We start from the raw sequence: 20,448 nt of genomic DNA on the forward strand, positions 1-20,448 counted from the left end.
TAATCTTCAAATCATCCTGAAAATCTTCGAATTCCGCCTGAGATGTAAAGAGAGAACAGCTGGAACGCTACAGTGAGAAGAGTTCGCACTTCTATCAAGGTAGGAAGACGGGGGAAAAAAGAAGTAAAGAAACAGAAGTCATCCAAGGGGGAGGGGCCCCACAAGGAGCAGGGCTAAGGCTGGGACGAGATCCCCAGGACAGGAGAGCCCCGTTCCTGAGAAGCAGGAGCTTCACCAATCTTCCCGGGTGGAAAGGGGCTCGCAGGGAGTTAGAGCAGGACCCCAGGAGGGCGAGGATGCCCTCAGGCTCCCTGGGACAGTAACAGAGCAACTGCGCCCCAGAGAGGCGCGCCGAGCTCCCTAAAGGGCTGCAGCGCGTGCACGGCTGGACCCGGGAGCAGCTCGGAGGGGCTCGGGCAGAGGAAGAGGCTCAGTGCAGAGGGGGCTGCACAGCCCCGGGAGCAGCTCGGAGGGGCTCAGGCGGATGCTCCGAGGAGAGGCGGCTGCGCCACCGGGATTGCGAATCCAACAGCGCAGGCCCGGGAGCACTGGGCACAGGGACAGCCCAGGATCCGGCCTACCCCCAGGACAGGCAGAGGCCGGGAGGGCCCAGGACAGCAAGGAGGCTCCTGCCCCGAGCTGAGCAGATCTGTGGCCCCGCCCCAGGAACATCCAGACCCCTGCAGACAGAGAGCTCCATAGTTACTGTGGGAGCTGAATCCAGGGCTCCAGAGCTGGCCGGCACCACTGTGGTTGTTCCTCCTGGGGCCTCACGGGGAAAACAACCCCACTGAGCCCTGCACCAGGCAGGGGGATGAACAGCTCCCCCAAGTGCTAACACCTGAAAATCAGCACAACAGGCCCCTCCCCCAGAAGACCAACTAGATGGACAGGTTCCAGGGGAAGTCAAGGGACTTAAAGTATACAGAATCAGAAGATACTCCCCCGTGTTTTTTGTTCTTTTTTTTCCTTTTTGCTTTTTGATTTGTTTGCTTCCCCCACCCCCTTTTTTTCCCTTACTTTCTTTTTCTTTCTCTTTTTCTTCTCTTTTTTTCTTTTTTCTTCCTTTTTTTTCTTTTTCTCTTTTCTTTCCTTCTTTCTCTCCTCTCTTTTGCTCCTTTTCCCAATACAACTTGTTTTTGACCACTCTGCACTGAACAAAATGACTAGAAGGAAAACCTCACCTCAAAAGAAAGAATCAGAAACAGTCCTCTCTCACACAGAGATACAAAATTTGGATTACAATTCAATGTCAGAAAGCCAATTCAGAAGCACTAGTATAAAGCTACTGGTGGCTCTAGAAAAAAGCATAAAGGACTCAAGAGACTTCATTACTGCAGAATTTAGATCTAATCAGGCAGAAATTAAAAATCAATTGAATGAGATGCAATCCAAACTAGAAGTCCTAACGACGAGGGTTAACGAGGTGGAAGAACGAGTGAGTGACATAGACAAGTTGATGGCAAAGAGAGAAACTGAGAAAAAAAGAGACAAACAATTAAAAGACCATTATGATAGATTAAGGGAAATAAACGACAGCCTGAGGAAGAAAAATCTACGTTTAATTGGGATTTCTGAGGGCACCAAAAGGGACAGAGGGCCAGAATATGCATTTGAACAAATCATAGCTGAAAACCTTCCTAATCTGGGAAGGGAAACAGGCATTCAGATTCATGAAATAGAGAGATCCCCCTAAAATCAATAAAAACCGTTCAACAACTCGACATTTAATAGGCAAGCTTGCAAATTCCAAAGATAAAGAGAAGATCCTTAAAGCAGCAAGAGACAAGAAATCCCTGACTTTTATGGGGAGGAGTATTACGGTAACAGCAGACCTCTCCACAGAAACCTGGCAGGCCAGAAAGGGCTGGCAGCATATATTCAGGGTCATAAATGAGAAGAACATGCAACCAAGAATACTTTATGCAGCAAGGCTCTCATTAACAATGGAAGGAGAGATAAAGAGCTTCCAAGACAGGCAGGAACTGAAAGAATATGTGACCTCCAAACGAGCTTTGCAAGAAATTTTAACAGGGACTCTTAAAATTCTCCTTTAAGAAGAAGTTCAGTGGAACAATCCACAAAAACAAGGACTGAATAGATATCATGATGCCACTAAACTCATACCTTTCAATAGTAACTCTGAACGTGAATGGGCTTAATGACCCCATCAAAAGGCGCAGGGTTTCAGACTGGATAAAAAAACAGGGCCCATCTATTTGCTGCCTAGAAGAGACTCATTTTAGACAGAAGGACACCTACAGCCTGAAAATAAAAGGTTGGAGAACCATTTACCATTCAAATGGTCGTCAAAAGAAAGCAGGGGTAGCCATCCTTATATCAGATAAACTAAAATTTACCCCGAAGACTGTAGTGAGAGATGAAGAGGGACAGTATATCATAATTTAAAGATCTATCGGGATCCCTGGGTGGCACAGCAGTTTGGCACGGGCCTTTGGCCCTGGGCGCGATCCTGGAGACCCGGGATCGAATCCCACGTCGGGCTCCCGGTGCATGGAGCCTGCTTCTCCCTCTGCCTATGTCTCTGCCTCTCTCTCTCTCTCTGTGACTATCATAAATAAATAAAAATTTTAAAAAAATTAAAAAAAAAGATCTATCCAACAAGAGGACTTAACAATATATATGCCCCGAATGTGGGAACTGACAAATATATCAATCAATTAATAACCATAGTGAAGAAATACTTAGATAATAATACACTTATATTTGGTGACTTCAATCTACCTCTTTCTATACTCGATAGCTCTTCTTAACACAGCATCTCTAAAGAAACAAGAGATTTAAATGATACACTGGACCAGATGGATTTCACAGATATCTACAGAACTTTACATACAAACTCAACTGAATACACATTCTTCTCAAGTGCACATGGAACTTTCTCCAGAATAGACCACATACTGGGTCACAAATTGGGTCTGAACCGATACCAAAAGATTGGGATTGTCCCCTGCATATTCTCAGACCATAATGCCTTGAAATTAGAACTAAATCACAACAAGAAGTTTGGAAGGACCTCAAACACGTGGAGGTTAAGGACCATCCTGCTAAAAGATGAAAGGGGCAACCAGGAAATTAAGGAAGAATTAAAAAGATTCATGGAAATGAATGGGAATGAAGATACAACTGCTCAAAATCTTTGGGATTCAGCAAAAGCAGTCCTGAGGGGGAAATACATCGCAATACAAGCATCCATTCAAAAACTGGAAAGAACTCAAATACAAAAGTTAACCTTACACATAAAGGAGCTAGAGAAAAAACAGCAGATGGACCCTACGCCCAGTAGAAGAAGAGAGTTAATTAAAATTTGAGCAGAACTCAATGAAATAGAGACCAGAAGAACTGTGGAACAGATCAACAGAGCCAGGATATGGTTCTTTGAAATAATTAATAAGATACATAAACCATTAGCCAACCTTATTAAAAAGAAGAGAGAGGAGACTCAAATTAATAAAATCATGAATGAGAAAGGAGAGATCAGTACCAACACCAAGGAAATACAAACGATTTTAAAAACATATTATGAACAGCTATATGCCAATAAATTAGGCAATCTAGAAGAAATGGACGCATTCCTGGAGAGCCACAATGTACCAAAACTGGAACAGGAAGAAACAGAAAACCTGAACAGGCAAATAACCAAGGAGGAAATTGAAGCAGTCATCAAAAACCTCCCAAGACACAAAAGCCAAGGGCCAGATGGCTTCTCAGAGGAATTCTATGAAACGTTTAAAGAAGAAACAATACCTATTCTACTACAGCTGTTTGGAAAGATAGAAAGAGATGGAGTACTTCCAAATTCGTTCTATGAGGGCTGCATCACCTTAATTCCAAAACCAGACAAAGACCCCACCAAAAAGGAGAGTACAGACCAATATCCCTGATGAACAGGGATGCAAAAATTCTCAACAAGATACTAGCCAATAGGATCCAACAGTACATTAAGAAAATTATTCACCATGACCAAGAAGGATATCCCTAGGACACAAGGCTGTTTCAACACTCATAAAATAATTAATGTGATTCATCATATCAGCAAGAGAAAAACCAAGAACCATATGATCCTCTCATTAGATGCAGAGAAAGCATTTGACAAAATACAGCATCCATTCCTGATCAAAACTCTTCAGAGTGTAGGGATAGAGGGAACATTCCTCAACATCTCAAAAGCCATCTACAAAAAGCCCACAGCAAACATAATTCTCAATGGGGAGGCACTGGGAGCCTTTCCCCTAAAATCAGGAACAAGACAGGGATGTCCACTCTCACCACTGCTATTCAACATAGTATTGGAAGTCCTAGCTTCAGCAATCAGAAAACAAAAAGACAATAAAGGTATTCAAATTGGCAAAGAAGTCAAACTCTCCCTCTTCGCCAATGACATGATACTCTACATAGAAAACCTAAAAGCCTCCACCCCAAGAACACTAGAACTCATACAGCAATTTGGTAGCATGGCAGGATACAAAATCAATGCCCAGAAATCAATGGCATTTCTATACACTAACAATGAGATTGAAGAAAGAGAAATTAAGGAGTCAATCCCATTTACAATTTCACCCAAAAGCATAAGATACCTAGGAATAAACCTCACCAAAGAGGTGAAGGATCTATACCCTAAAAACTATAGAACAATTTTGAAAGAAATTGTGGAAGACACAAAGAGATGGAAAAATATTCCATGCTCATGGATTGGCAGAATTAATATTGTGAAAATGTAAATGTTACCCAGTGCAATTTACACGTTTAATGCAATACCTGTTAAAATATCATGGACTTTCTTCAGAGAGTTAGAACAAATTATTTTAAGATTTGTGTGGAATCAGAAAAGACCCGGAATAGCCAGGGGAATTTAAAAAAAGAAAACCATATCTGGGGGCATCACAATGCCAGATTTCAGGTTGTACTACAAAGCTGTGGTCATCAAGACAGTGTGGTACTGGCACAAAGACAGACACATAGATCAATGGAACAGAATAGAGAATCCAGGAGTGGACCCTGAACTTTATGGTCAACTAATATTCGATAGAGGAGGAAAGACTCTCCACTGGAAGAAAGACAGTCTCTTCAATAAATGGTGCTGGGAAAATTGGACATCCACATGCAGAAAAATGAAACTAGACCACTCTCTTTCACCATACACAACGATAAACTCAAAATGGATGAAAGATCTAAATGTGAGACAAGATTCCATCAAAATCCTAGAGAACACAGGCAACACCCTTTTTGAACTCGGCCACAGTAACATCTTGCAAGATACATCCACAAAGGCAAAAGAAACAAAAGCAAAAATGAACTATTGGGAGTTCATCAAGATAAGAAGCTTTTGCACAGCAAAGGATACAGTCAACAAAACTAAAAGACAACCTACAGAATGGGAGAAGATATTTGCAAATGACGTATCAGAGAAAGGGCTAGTTTCCAAGATCTATAAAGAGGTTATTAAACTCAACACCAAAGAAACAAACAATCCAATCATGAAATGGGCAAAAGACATCAAGAGAAATCTCACAGTGGAAGACATAGACATGGCCAAGATGCACATGAGAAAATGCTCTGCATCACTTGCCATCAGGGAAATACAAATCAAAACCACAGTGACACACCACCTCACACCAATGAGAATGGGGAAAATTAACAAGGCAGGAAACCACAAATGTTGGAGAGGATGCAGAGAAAAGGGAACCCTCTAACACTGTTGGTGGGAATGTGAACTGGTTCAGCCACTCTGGAAAACTGTGTGGAGATTCCTCAAAGAGTTAAAAATAGATCTGCCCTACGACCCAGCAATTGCACTGTTGGGGATTTCCCCCAATGATACAGATGCAATGAAACGCCAGGTCACCTGCTCCCCAATGTTTATAGCAGCAATGTCCACAATAAACAAACTGTGGAAGGAAGGAGCCTCAGTGTCCATCGAACGATGAATGGATAAAGACGATGTGGTTTATGTATACAATGGAATATTACTCAGCCATTAGAAACGACAAATACCCACCATTTGCTTCAACGTGGATCGAACGAAGGGTATCATGCTGAGTGAAGTATGTCAATCGGAGAAGGACAAACATTGTATGTTCTCATTCATTTGGGGAATAAATGTTAGTGAAAGGGAATATAAGGGAAGGGAGAAGAAATGTGTGGGAAATATCAGAAAGGGAGACAGAAGATAAAGACTGCTAACTCTGGGAAATGAACTAGAGGTGGTGGAAGGGGAGGAGGACGGGGGGTGGGGGTGAATGGGTGATGGGCACTGAGAGGGGCACTTGATGGGATGATCACTGGGTGTTATTCTGTATGTTGGTAAATTGAACACCAATAAAAAAAAACTTTAGTAAAAAAATGATCACCTTTTGTGGGTATATATTTTGATGAACTCTGGAAAATATATAGTCATGCAACCACCACTGCAATCAAGATATAAAACATATTCTTTGTAAAATGTTTTCTCATGACACTTTTATGGTCATTCACTTCTCACTATTAGCCTCTAAAATTTTGATCAGGTTTCTACCCTTATAGTTCAGTGTTTCTCTGAATTATAGAAATAGAATCATAGAGTATATAGATATTGCATTTGGCTTCTTTCACTTAGCATATTTCTAAGATTCAATCATTTTTAAAAATTGTTTTATTTATTCATGAGAGACACACAGAGAGAGAGAGAGAGAGAGAGAGGCAGAGACACAGGCAGAGGGAGAAGCAGACCCAATGCAGGGTGCCCGATGTGGGACTCGATCCCAGGACTCCAGGATCATGCCCCGGACTGAAGGCAGGGACTAAATTGCTGAGCCACCCATGGATCCCCTCAATCATTTTTTTTTATATCTAATTCATTGCAGTATATACATATGTCTTAATTTGTTAAACTACTTACAAGATGTTGGATATTGGGTCATTTCTAGTTTTGGGTATTAACATAAAATGCATTTTACAGGTAAAATCAGTTTACTTGAAGGATCAAAATAATTTCATCAGACATACATCTGAAGCCTCAACTTATTAATCTGATAAAATATTATGCTTGTTACTTGTAAATATAACTCACTATCAGTTGTCAGAGTGTAAGATGGTTTACATTAATGTCTGAAATTGCTTCTTTGCTAATTGGAAGCAAGGTAGTGTCTTGGGCTTGTATAAACCAGTTTGGGATTTTTCAGTGTTGCCCCAGGACAGTGAACTGATGATGATCCTGTTAAATAGTTCATCAGTTATTCTAAGTCACTTATGATACTCCTCTGGGATACTTTTACTTCAGCTTTTATTTAAAGTGGATTACAGTGGTGTCTTTTATTGCCAGTCATTAGTACTTTTGGACCTTTGATCCCCAAAGATTAAGTTTTCTTTTCCTTTGTTTTATTTCAGTAGAACCTCTGGGACTGTAGTAAGTAGAAAGTGATAAAACTGCAGCATTTCATAAGTGTACAGGGACCAATATGGAATTTCTCTTGGAACAGCTGCTTATCTTTCATCAGATGATGCCCCAAGTCTTTTTCAGTTGCCGTATTTCATTTTATTTTAAAGTATAACTACTCATTTTGAGGTTTTGAATGTCAGCAATTATAACAACAAGCTTTCACAAAATGCAACTTATCTGGAGTAGAAGATGGATGTCCATTAAAATTATTAATACTTGCGTTCTGAACTTCAAAGTGAGTATGAATCTGAGGGAATTTGGAAATTCTTTACAGAAGGACTGTATATACATGGTCCTTCCTACAAAAATCATTCATGGGAAGTATCCAGCTCAGAAAATAAAATATGATGATAAAAGACTAAAATCATAATTAATTATGTCAACACACATCTCTGCCATGCACACTTAAGGGAACACTAGATACAATAGGTTCAAGGAGGTAAGGCAACTATAATTTTAACTTGATTTCAAAATCAGAAGTTATATCAAAGGCACAAGTCCAATTCAGGGAGTTGAATTTGAGTTCTCAATTTTTAAGGTCTATAAATGTTTTTAATGGTACAGTCATTTGTTGGCTGTGTATTAACAGATATTGTAATCTGTTTTATTCATATACAGTTGCATCTAAATTTCATTTTTCTCTGATTCTCTGTATGAATTAAGTATTGCCCTTTGTTAAGTGATATGGAAAAAATGCTGAGCAACTGTTCTCTCAAATGGAATAACATAGTTCTAGAACAGTCTGATAGATCCACGCAGTAACCAAAATTGTATGAGTAACTCCTAAAGCATATGTTTTCAAGTCAGAAATAGAGCAAAGTTGGGAGTTTTAAGAAGAACATAAATATACATTTTTATAAAAAAAAAGTTTGTGACCACTCAGCTGAAGACTGCGTCTTCAATTGCCATTAATACAATTTAAGCTATTCCCTAAAATCTGTTTCAGAAAACAACAGTAAGCATGGAGCATCTTAGTTTTGTTCTTCTCCCAACAAAAAAAATAAGAAACAGATAGCAATATTAATAAGACAAAAGCAAAAGAATAAAAATAACAGAGTGCTTTAATAATTTATTTCCTTTAAAAGTTTGCAGGTAATGAATATAATGAAATAGACTAGAATGTTTCACATAAAATGGAACACTATAACATGGAAATAAATAGAATTTTTACACTTAGAAAGGACAGACAGTAATATAATGTTTGGGAGGAAACTTTTTACTCTACTATTCAGATTCTTTTTGCTGGTTTAAGAATTAAATTGACATGAGACATTAACAGGAAAATATCAATAGCATATATATGGGAAGGGAGTTTTGTAAGATTATTAGAATTATGGGCGGTCAGGCATTTGAGGCTATCATTTTGAGCTACAAAGGATGTAGGGGTCTGGGACTTCAAAGACAAGGAAGAGATTTCAAAGGAAAATAAAAAAGTGTAAGTGTTTGGGAAACAAATTTTTGCTGGGCCACACAGAAAGAATGAACATAAAGAAGAATTTTAAGAACCAGACTTTGCTACGGTCCTCCCTCTAGACCACATTTTAGATCTTGCCAATTCATATTAGCATACAAACAACCATAATTATTTGTGGTAATATCTCCCTTTTTGAAGCAAATCTTTTATCTAAATTCTTGTAGACATTTGAGGAGGTAAAAAGGAAAACATTCTGAGACCTCCATTTCTTAAAAATAATCAGCTTAGGGATCCCTGGGTGGCGCAGCGGTTTAGCGCTAGCGTTTGGCCCAGGGCGCGATCCTGGAGACCCGGGATCGAATCCCACATCGGGCTCCCGGTGCATGGAGCCTGCTTCTCCCTCTGCCTGTGTCTCTGCCCCTCTCTCTCTCTCTGTGTGACTATCATAAATAAATGAAAAAAAAAATAATCAGCTTAAATTAATCGTCATGTCAAAGAGACACATTTTGGGGTAGCAGATTTTACTTTCCTACAATAATTTCTGAAGTAATCAATAGTTTTACAAAAATATTGGGGAATATTAAAAAGCAGTGACCCAAATTATGTAGATACATTAGGAATACACCTCAAAAAGGTTAATTGAAAAAATACAGAATATTTTTATTAAACTATGTTGTTTGTTTTTGTCATGTTTTCCTTTGTTGTACTTATTATATTTCCTAAAAGACAACCAACCATTTGAATGCCATAGCATAGCCAGTCAAGAAAGTTGATAATAATTGTGTATTCTTAGTACAGAAAAAGATTCACTTTATCTAATTAATGGAAGTCAATCCTGCTTAGTCATTGACTATCATAGGAATTATATATAACTGTAAATCCTGGTTTTGAAAATCACTCGGATACAATTTCTAAAACACAGAACAACTTTGTGTCTTTTGCTCAGGTGGAATAAAAATGATGGGAAACTACACTAAAAATGATTCATATTCTTTTATTTAAATTATGCATGTAGAGTTGAGTTGACTCAGGAAGAATGAGTAAAAATGCATATTAGCCAAAGAAAATATTCAAGTTAAAGAGAAAAAATTGTGAGAAATATTACAATAAAGAGAACAAATGGATAGGAAAGAATTTAGAATTATCTTTAGCATGTAATTCTGTATCATTGTAAATTTCAAATGGAAAAATAATTTACAAATAGATAAATTAGAGAATATATGTCCTTTTCCACTTATATATAAATATTTAGGTTAATATATATATTTAGTTAAAATATGTAATTAGTATATATATTCATTTAGGATTTTTTTAGATTTTATTTTATTCATGAGAGACACACACACACACAGAGAGGGGGTGGGCAGAGACATAGGCAGAGGGAGAAGCAGGCTCCATGCAGGGAGCCCAATGTGGGACTCGATCCTGGGACCCCAGGATCACACTCTGGGCCGGAGGCGGCGCTAAACCTCTGAGGCACCCAGGCTGCACCTATTCATTTAGTGTATATGTATTTAGGTTAATTTCTATATATTCAATTTATATACATTTAGGCCTATTTATATATATTTAGGTTTTATATAGTTATATATATATGTTAATGTGTGTATATATAGGTTAATTTACATTACACAACAGTATATTATATTCATGTATGTGTTTGACTTTGTCCTCTTTTCTTATGTATATTTGATAAGGCTTATAAAAGAGAGATGAGAAACCATTCAACAGAAATAGAGTTTATTCTCATAAGACTGACGGATGACCCACAATTGCAAGTTGTGATTTTTGTGTTTTTATTTCTTAATTACACATTGAGCCTGATGGGGAACTTAACCATTATCCTACTCACTCTGCTGGATCCTCACCTCAAGATGCCAATGTATTTCTTTCTCTGTAATTTCTCATTTTTAGAAATCATATTCACAACGGTATGTATTCCCAGATACTTGAAAACCATAGTGACTAAAGAACAAAACGTTTCATATAATAACTGTGTGGCTCAATTATTTTTTATTCTTTTACTGGGAGTTGCAGAGTTTTACCTTCTGGCTGCTATGTCCTATGACCGCTATGTGGCCATCTGTAAACCCTTGCATTACCCAATCATTATGAACAGCAGAGTGTGCTATTGGCTTGTACTTTCTTCTTGGCTGACTGGATTCCTAATCATCTTTCCACCATTGCTCATGGGACTCAAGCTGGATTTCTGTGCTTCCAAAACGATTGATCACTTTATGTTTCCCCCATCCTGCAGATATCCTGCACAGACACACACACAATTTTATGTCCTAGAATTGATGTCTTTCATCTTCGCTGTGGTGACACTTGTGGTCACATTGGTGTTAGTGGATCTCTCCTACACTTGCATCATGAAGACCATTATGAAATTCCCTTCTGCACAGCAAAGGACCAAAGCTTTTTCCACCTGTACTTCCCATATGATTGTTGTCTCCATGACATATGGGAGCTACATCTTTATGTATATTAAGCCATCTGCCAAAGAAAGGGTGACTGTATCCAAAGATGTAGCTTTGCTGTATACCTCAATTGCCCCTTTACTAAATCCCTTCATTTATATCCTAAGGAACCAGCAGGTGAACGAAATCTTTTGCTCCTAACTCTGGGAAACGAACTAGGGGTGGTGGAAGGGGAGGAGGGAGGGGGGTGGGGGTGAGTGGGTGTCGGGCACTGAGGGGGACACTTGACAGGATGAGCACTGGGTGTTATTCTGTATGTTAGTAAACTGAACACCAATAAAAATTATTTTATTAAAAAAAAAGAAATCTTTTGGGATATGTTACAAAAAAGGTTGTGTTTTTCAAAAAAACAATTGTAATAATTGCTACAAATCACAACATTGCCATAAAAACAAAAAATCTTTCATTCATTTCGGTTTTTTAAAAGATTTTATTTATTTGAGATAGCAGGAACACCGTGGGGGCCAGAGGGAGAGGGAGAAGCAGGCTCCCTGCTGAGCAAGGAGTCCCATGCTGGGCTTGATCCCAGGACTCTGGGATCATGACCTGGGCCAAAGGCAGACAGTCAACGAACTGAGCCACCAGGTGCCCGTATTCATTTCTTCTGATCATGTTTTTCTTTTTTTTTTTTTAAGATTTTATTTATTTATTCATAGAGACACAGCTAGAGAGAGAGGCAGAGACACAGGCAGAGGGAGAAGCAGGCTCCATGCAGGGAGCCCAATGTGGGACTCGATCCCGGGTCTCCAGGATCACGCCCCGGGCTGCAGGCGGCGCTAAACCGCTGCGCCACCGGGGCTGCCCTGATCATGTTTTTCTATTTCATTACTTATCTCATATAGGACATTCTCTTGAAGAATCCTGCAGCTCAGTCTCACCCTCACATTTTATTCTTCCTAATGAAAACACCCTGCTACAATAACTTACCCTCTCAAGTCAGTAATGCAAGCTTTAAATAGCATTTTTTAAATAATAAATTTATTTTTTATTGGTGTTCAATGTAAATAGCATTTTTATTGTATATTAGCTACTAGAAACCATGACTTTAAATAAAATATGCCTTTTTATAAGTATAATTCGCTATATGTAATTTGTTAATTGATTAAACATATATTGTTTATCTCTCTTATTTCAGATGTTGCAAGGTTCTCAATCCTTATGCTTGAGAAGATTGTCCCTAAGTAAGGAGACAAACACCTAACTCTAAGATTGATATATAGTGTATAATTAGTGTTGTCATAAAGGGATATTAAAATATGATAGGGCATACCGTATAGCTTCTAAGTAATTTTGGAGTTCTGGGAGGACTTTTAGAAGAAGGTAATAATTATATTGAGGCTAAAAATATATATAAGGAAAGAAGACTGAGTTATAAATGTATGCAAATAGCACAGAGGTGTTAGATAATGACATACATTTGGAGAATTCATATATCTAATGTTTTAAAAAGGGTTTTCGAGATATTCAGCCTCAATCCACTAAAGGTTTTCTTACAAATACAAAACGGACTGCACAGAATATATACAATTTTTGTGCCTCAGATTTTCCATATATAAAGTAGGAGAAAAATTCTTTTAAAGTTTTTATTTCATTTATTTTAGAGAAAGTGTATGGGAGGGAGGTAGGGGTGAGCAGGGGGAAAGGGAAGTGGACTCCTTACTGAGCCTGGAGCCCATGAGGGGCTTGATCTCAGGACACTGAGATCAGGATCTGAGCCAAAATCAAGAGTTGGATGCTTAACAGTTGAGCATCTGGGGACCCCTAAAGTAGGAGAAATTTAATCCACATCTCATAGTTCATTAAATATATGCTATTAAAACTGTTTAGCACTCAGTAAAAGCTATCACTTATTTTGAATGCTCAGAAATGTGGTTCAATTAGTACTTCATATGCTGTTATACAGATAGAGAAAACAAGCCTAGAGAAATTGAAGGGATCTGTATACCACAACTGTATTTTGGACTCAAACTTAGTATTTTAGTAATGTTGAAAGGTTTTGTGTAAGACTCACCTTGGTAGTCTTACAAATGTAGATTATATTATTCCTACTTCTTTCATTCCTATGTCTAGAATATAACCAATATACTCTATGTTACTAATCTGTTTTCTAAAATTGTAAAATAAATGCAATGTTTTCCATAGCAGCATAGTGTCAAATCATTACCTGATATAAGGTTTATTTGCCAAAATCTTTCTCTCAATTCCAGTTTGTTTTCTACCTAGCAAAATTATGTTAAGTAATTCTGACCTGAAGAAAAAATGCACAGATTCTTTTCCTTGGGCAACAATAGTGTAAGCCCCCATATTAAAAAAAATCAGCAAACTTCCAGCCAGGAAAGATTTATTTCCTGTGTAGATATTCCCCCCTTAATTTTGGTTTAGGGAAGTGATAGAACCATATCTTTCATCTACCTCATTTCTTTTTGTTCGTGGCAATTAGATTAATACTTCAATCTGTTTAGAAACCCTATGTAAATGCATCTGACCTCAATTGCTTGCCACTGTTTTTAGAATTTGACAAACAAAAAACCTGACTTTGGTATTTTTATAGAAATTTTGGTCAAAAGGGAATTCTCATTTGTCTTACAAATTTACAAGCAATTTTTTAAATTTATTACTAAAAATGTGATTACTATTACTTTCAATCAATGATTCTGAGAATCTTCTAAAACTATTAAAAACATTTTTCCAATACCTTAATCTCATAATTCTAATTTCCATTTCTTCTGAAAGCTTCATAATTGGGAATTTCGAGTCCTTGGAAAACACGTTTATTGCTTAGATTAAAAGAGTAAACTTATCTGAACCCTTATATTCACTAATAAGGGTCGCATTATTCATATAGTTAATGCATAACTACAGAAATCCTTAAGGACATCTGCAAAGAGTCTGTGAAGTACTAGTCGAAAGATAAATATTCGCTTGAGGAACCACAAGAAAAAATTCAATTGCACTCAAGCCAGTATAAAATAGTGAAAGGGAATAAAGGGGAAAGGAGAAAAAATGAGTGGGAAATATCAGAAAGGGAGACAGAACATGAAAGACTCCTAAATCTAGGAAATGAACTAGGGGTGGTGGAAGGGGAGGTGGGTGGTGCGTGGAGGTGAATGGGTGACAGGCACTGAGGTGGGCACTTGACGGGATGAGCAACGGGTGTTATTCCATATGTTGGCAAATTGAACACTAATAAAAAATAAATTTATAAAAAAACAAAGTGACAAAGAAGAAGCTAAACTCTCCCTCCTTGCAGATGATATGATACTGTACATAGAAAACCCAAAAGACTCCACCCCAAGATCACTAGAACTCATACAGCAATTCGGCAGTGTGGCAGGATACAAAATCAGTGCCCAGAAATCAATGGCATTTCTATACACCAACAATGAGACTGAAGAAAGAGAAATTAAGGGGTAAATCCCATTTACAATTGCACCCAAAAGCATAAGATACTTAGTAATAAACTAACCAAGGAGGTAAAGGATCTATACCCTAAAAACTACAGAACACTTCTGAAAGAATTTGAGGAAAACACAAAGAGATGGAAAAATATTCCATGCTCATGGATTGGAAGAATTAATATTGTGAAAATGTCTATGCTACCCAGGGCAATTTTCACATTCAATGTAATCCCTATCCAAATACCATGTACTTTCTTCAGAGAGTTGAAACAAATAATCTTAATATTTGTGTGGAATCAGAAAAGACCCCAAATAGCCAAGGGAATATTAAAAAAGAAAACCAGAGCTGGAGGCATCACAATGCCAGATTTCAGGCTGTACTACAAAGCTGTGGTCATCAAGACATTGTGGTACTGGCACAAAAACAGACACATAGATCAATGGAACAGAATAGAGAATCCAGAAGTGGACCCTCAACTTTATGGTCATAATATTCAACAAAGCTGCAATGACTATCTCCTGGAAAAAGTACATTCTCTTCAATAAATGGTGCTGGGAAAATTGGACATCCACATGCAGAAGAATGAAAGTAGACCATTCTCTTACACCATACACAAAGATACACTCAAAATGGATGAAAGATGTAAACGTGACACTAGAATTCATCAAAATCCTAGAGAAGAATACAGGCAACACCCCTTTTGAACTTGGCCACAGAAACTTCTTGCAAGATAAATCTATTAAGGCAAGGGAAACAAAAGCAAAAATGAATTATTGGGACCTCATCAAGATAAAAAGCTTCTGCACAGCAAAAGAAACAGTCAACAATCAACCTACAGGATGGAAGAAGATATTTGCAAATCACCTATTAGATAAAGAGCTAGTATCCAAGATATACAAAGAACTTATTAACCTCAACAGCAAAGAAACAGACAATCCAATCATGAAATGGGTAAAAGACATGAACAGAAATCTCACAGAGGAAGACATAGATGTGGCCAACAAGCACATGAGAAAAGGCTCCGCATCACTGGCCATCAGGGAAATACAAACGCAAACCACAATCATATCCCACCTCACACCAGTGAGAATGGGGAAAATTAACAAGGCAGGAAACCACAAATGTTGGAGAGGATGTGGAGAAAGGGGAACCCTCCTGCACTATTGATGGGAATGTGAACTGGTGCGGTCACTCTGGAAACCTGTATGGAGGTTCCTCAAAGAGTTAAAAATAGATCTGCCCTACGACCCAGCAATTGCACTGCTGGGGATTTACCTCAAAGATACAGATGCAGTGAAAGGCCAGGACACCTGCCCCCCAATGTTTATAGCAGCAACGTCCACAATAGCCAAATTGTGGAAGGAGCCTCAGAGTCCACCGAAAGATGAATGGATAAAGAAGATGTGGTCTATGTATCCAATGGAATATTACTCAGCCATTAGAAATGGCAAATACCCACCATTTGCTTTGATGGGATGGACCTGGAGGGTATTATGCTGAGTGAAATAGGTCAATCGGAAAAGGACAAACATTATATGGTCTCATTCATTTGGGAAATATAAAAATTAGTGAAAGGGAATAAAGGGAAAGGAGAGAAAATGAGTTGGAAATATCAGAGAGGGAGACAGAACATGAGAGAATCCTAACTCTGGGAAATGAACACGGGGTAGTGGAAGGGGAGGTGAGTGGGGTGATGGGGTGACTGGGTGATGGGCACTGAGGGGGGCACTTGGTGGGATGAGCACTGTGTGTTATGCTATATGTTGGCAAATTGAACTCCAACAAAAAGATATTTTTAAAAATCTAACAAAAACAGAAGCAAAAAAAAACAAAACAAAAACCAACAGTAATAAACTCTCTAGGGAGGCAGGTTTTGGAGGTCAAATGTACCAGTTCTAGTGGACATAATAGAAGGTGATATGTCATAGACAAACAACGAAAAGGCAGGTGGTGCAGCTGAATCTAGTTGGGAGTGGGAAGAAGTTTGAATAGGAATATCTTAGTTTAGAAGTGCTAGACCCTTATTAAGGTTTAGATAGTCTGTGGTAACAAACTTGTAAGTGACAGACATTTAAAAATGAGAAGCTTTATCAGAATATCTCAACAAAACCTTAGTGCTTTTACTTGGACATGTTTTAAGTAAACTCATTGTTTGGCTCATTAGTAGGATCAGAATAATCAGAATATTGAGAAAGCCTTAGTTTAAGTTATACTTGTACAGGTGACTATTGAACAACACAAGTTTGACCTGCACTGTTTCACTTATGTGTGGATTTTTTTAATAAATACATACAGTACTGTAAATGTATTTTTTTATTAACATCTTCTTTACTCCAGCTTATTTTATTGTAAGAATTGTAAGAATTATATATTGATATAATGCATATAGCATACAAAATATGTGTTAATAGACTATGTTACCAGTAAGCCTCTCTATTAATAGTAGTCTTTCAGCAGATAAGATTTTAGAGAGTAAAAAGTTATACATGGATTTTACTTTCCAGGGAGGCAGTGCTCCAATCACTATGTTGTTCAAGGGTCAACTGAGTTAGACTGTCTCAATATGTTTTGTATAGATAGATAGATAGATAGATAGATAGATAGATAGATAGATAGATGACAGATAGATGTATATATTTGCGTGTTTTACATATATATGTGCTTTATATACATATATTTGTATTTCAACATGCTTGAAATCACATTTGTGACTCAAACCTCTTTTAAGATGCAGTTCATTCTACAAGTTGTACCCAAACATGTAATATAGTGCAGTTGACTATATATTATTGTAATCCTCATCTTGCCTGTATTTTATTCTACTACTTAGGATAGTGTTATTCAAAAATGTTTTCTTATAAATAACTGGTTCATATAGAACATACTTTAGCAAAACAATCACATTTTTAATAGACAAACAATTTCAAAGATGAGCATCACTAATGATGGCTAATATCTGTTAAAATTTTAAATTAATTACTTTAAACAAATCATTATTACTAAACTATATTATAGAAATATAAATGAAAATTAATTTTAAGAAAATAAAATGAGTAAGTAAATGAACTCAGTATTTAAAAAAATATACCTGATTACAAATAAAGATGGTAGTAACCTTGGAATAGTGTGTTATATTAAGTATAATTCAAATCAAACAACATTTTATAGTCTTGACTAATTACAAATTAAAGACAAAGGAGACATGTTGAAAAACGTAGCTCTGGAGCCTGGGTGGCTTAGTCAGTTAAGCGTCTGCCTTCAGTTCAGGTCATGATCCCAGGGTCCTGGGATCCAGCCCTGCATTGGGCTCCAAGCTCAGCGGGAACCTTGTTTCTTCCTCTGCTTCTATCATTCCCCCTTCTTGTGTTCTCTGACTCTCTCTCTCTCTCTGTCAAACAAATGAATGGAACCTTTTAAAATTTTAAGAAAAATGTAGTTCAATTTCATTCCTTTATCTAGAGAAAAAAGGAAATAAGATGTGAAAAAGTATATATCTAATAAAGAATATAGGGAACATTAACTTCTGTGGAACAAAGAGTGAATAAAACTTGAAAGAGATTAATATATTATAGGGATAAATGAAAAAAGAAGAGGAATCTGTGTATTGAAAACTACTATTGAATATGCTGGCACTATTTGAAACTTCTTTGCCCATTTCCAATATATATTATATAATAGGATACTCATTTGTTTGAGAAAGAAACAATTTTGTGTACCATGTTCATGAAGGCTGTTTTTACTTGCTTGTTCCACAAAGTGTAGATGAAAGGATTCAAAAGTAGAGCAACAGACGTGTTGAGCACTGCAATTCCCTTGGAATAAGATGTTCTTTGTTTGGCTGATGGCTTAACATACATGAAGATGCAGCTGCCATAAGAAAGGGATATCACAGTCATGTGAGAAGAACATGTTGAAAAAGCCTTTTTCCTCTGATTGACTGAAAAGATTTTTAGAATTCTTAATACAATGTAGGTATATGATATTATCACCATTACCAATGTGACTGTGAGTGTCACCAAAGCAGAGATGTATCCCATTGTCTCTAAGAGCTGTGTGTCTAAGCAGGAGATCTGCAGCAGGGGGGTTGTGGCACAGTAGAAATGATCAACAATGTTGAAGGCATAGAAGCCAAGATTTAAGTCTAAGAGGAGAGGTGGAAAGATGACAAAAGACCCAGCAAACCGACAACAGAAGACAACTTGTGTGCAGATCTTACTGCTCATGATGGTTGTGTAATGCAGGTGCTTACAAATGGCAACATAGTGGTCATAGGACATAGCTGCCAGCAAACAAAGTTCAGATGCACCAAGAAGGAAGGTAAAAAACAATTGAGCTGCAAGCAATTAAAGGAAATGGTTTTTGGGCAGCCCAGGTGGCTCAGCGGCTTAGCACCAACTTTGGCCCAGGGCGTGATCCTGAAGACCCAGGATCAAGTCCCATGTGGGGCTCCCTGCATGGTGCCTGCTTCTTCCTCTGCCTGTGTCTCTACCTCTCTCTCTCTCTCTCTCTCTCTCTTTGTGTGTCTCTCATGAATCTGCAGCAAGGGGGTTGTGTCACAGTAGAAATGATCTACAGTTTAGGGATGCATGTAATAGTATAGGAAATTTATGAGAAGGAAAAAATACATGGGGGTCTTGAGATGAGTATCCACCAGGGTGAGTGTGCTGATGGTTAAGTTGCTCATCAAGTAAGTGAGAAGCAGGAAGACAACACAACTTTCAATTGTGTATCATCAGTCAGACCTGCCAGGATAAACACTATCCCTTGCGTGTGGTATCCCACTACTGTCCTCTACTTTCCCAGGTCTAAATAGGAAAGAAAAAGAAAGAGAGAAATTGATGACCCCAATGGAAAAATGACAGTGATTTAAGTGTTTAAGGTAAAGTTAGCAAAATGATGTTTCAAATAGAATAACATAATGCTTATTCATGTTTTGAAAGATGGATATGCCGGGACAAACAATAGTTTGCATTTCCAGAGTATCTGTACAGAGAATTTCATCTTTAATTTGCAGTTCTACTAGAGAATAATCTATGTGATGATAGCAATTGTTGATTGTTTTTTATAAGAGGAAATATCAGAGGGAAATTAGACTTTCAAAGCATGGAAAAATTCTTCTTTTCTCTTGATTTTGTGCAGGAGTTGAGATGGATATCATTTCTTATTCAATTAAGAGGTTTGCATTCTAGAACCAATATGATTATTGTCATTAAAGTTCATCAGGAAATGATTTTCATAAAATATACACAAACATACCTCCCAATAATCAATAAACAGTGTTAATACAACTTTATCATTTTACTTAACTAATTATATTCAAATGCCTGATTTTTCTGTCATTTCTTTCATGGCTAATGAGATACAGTTTCAGAGAAGTGAATATGAAATATCATGACTAATTTTGTTTTCTGGCCTTCGTAGTATTTCCATCCCATCAATGTTGTTATCATCTCCACTCTTACACAATGTATTTCCAAACAAAATCAGCATGTTGGTGTGTATAATAAGAAAGTGCAGTTTTACTTTAAAGGTTATGATTCTGAAAAAAAATTAAATGAGAGTAATGAATACAGAAGGAGATATAAATATTTGTTCATATGAGTAGGGGAAAAATATATAGACAAAGCTTTATGGAAACCTAGAGAAGCATGAAGGGGTTTTTAGAAATAGGATAGTGAAGGGTGCCTGAGTGGCCGAGCCAAATAAGCGCAGTCTAT

The 20,448-nt window shown here is 37.6% G+C and overlaps 2 pseudogenes; one reads left to right on the forward strand and one right to left on the reverse strand.

Moving 5' to 3' along the window:
- The first annotated feature begins 10,564 nt into the window (after positions 1-10,564).
- Positions 10,565-11,691, forward strand: LOC140642162 (olfactory receptor 6C6-like; annotated as a pseudogene).
- Positions 11,692-18,414: 6,723 nt separating this feature from the next.
- LOC140600510 (olfactory receptor 6C74-like) lies at positions 18,415-19,415 on the reverse strand (annotated as a pseudogene).
- Between the last annotated feature and the right edge of the window lie 1,033 nt (positions 19,416-20,448).

Source organism: Canis lupus, chromosome 11 (assembly GCF_048164855.1).
Source record: "Canis lupus baileyi chromosome 11, mCanLup2.hap1, whole genome shotgun sequence".
NCBI lineage: Eukaryota > Metazoa > Chordata > Mammalia > Carnivora > Canidae > Canis > Canis lupus.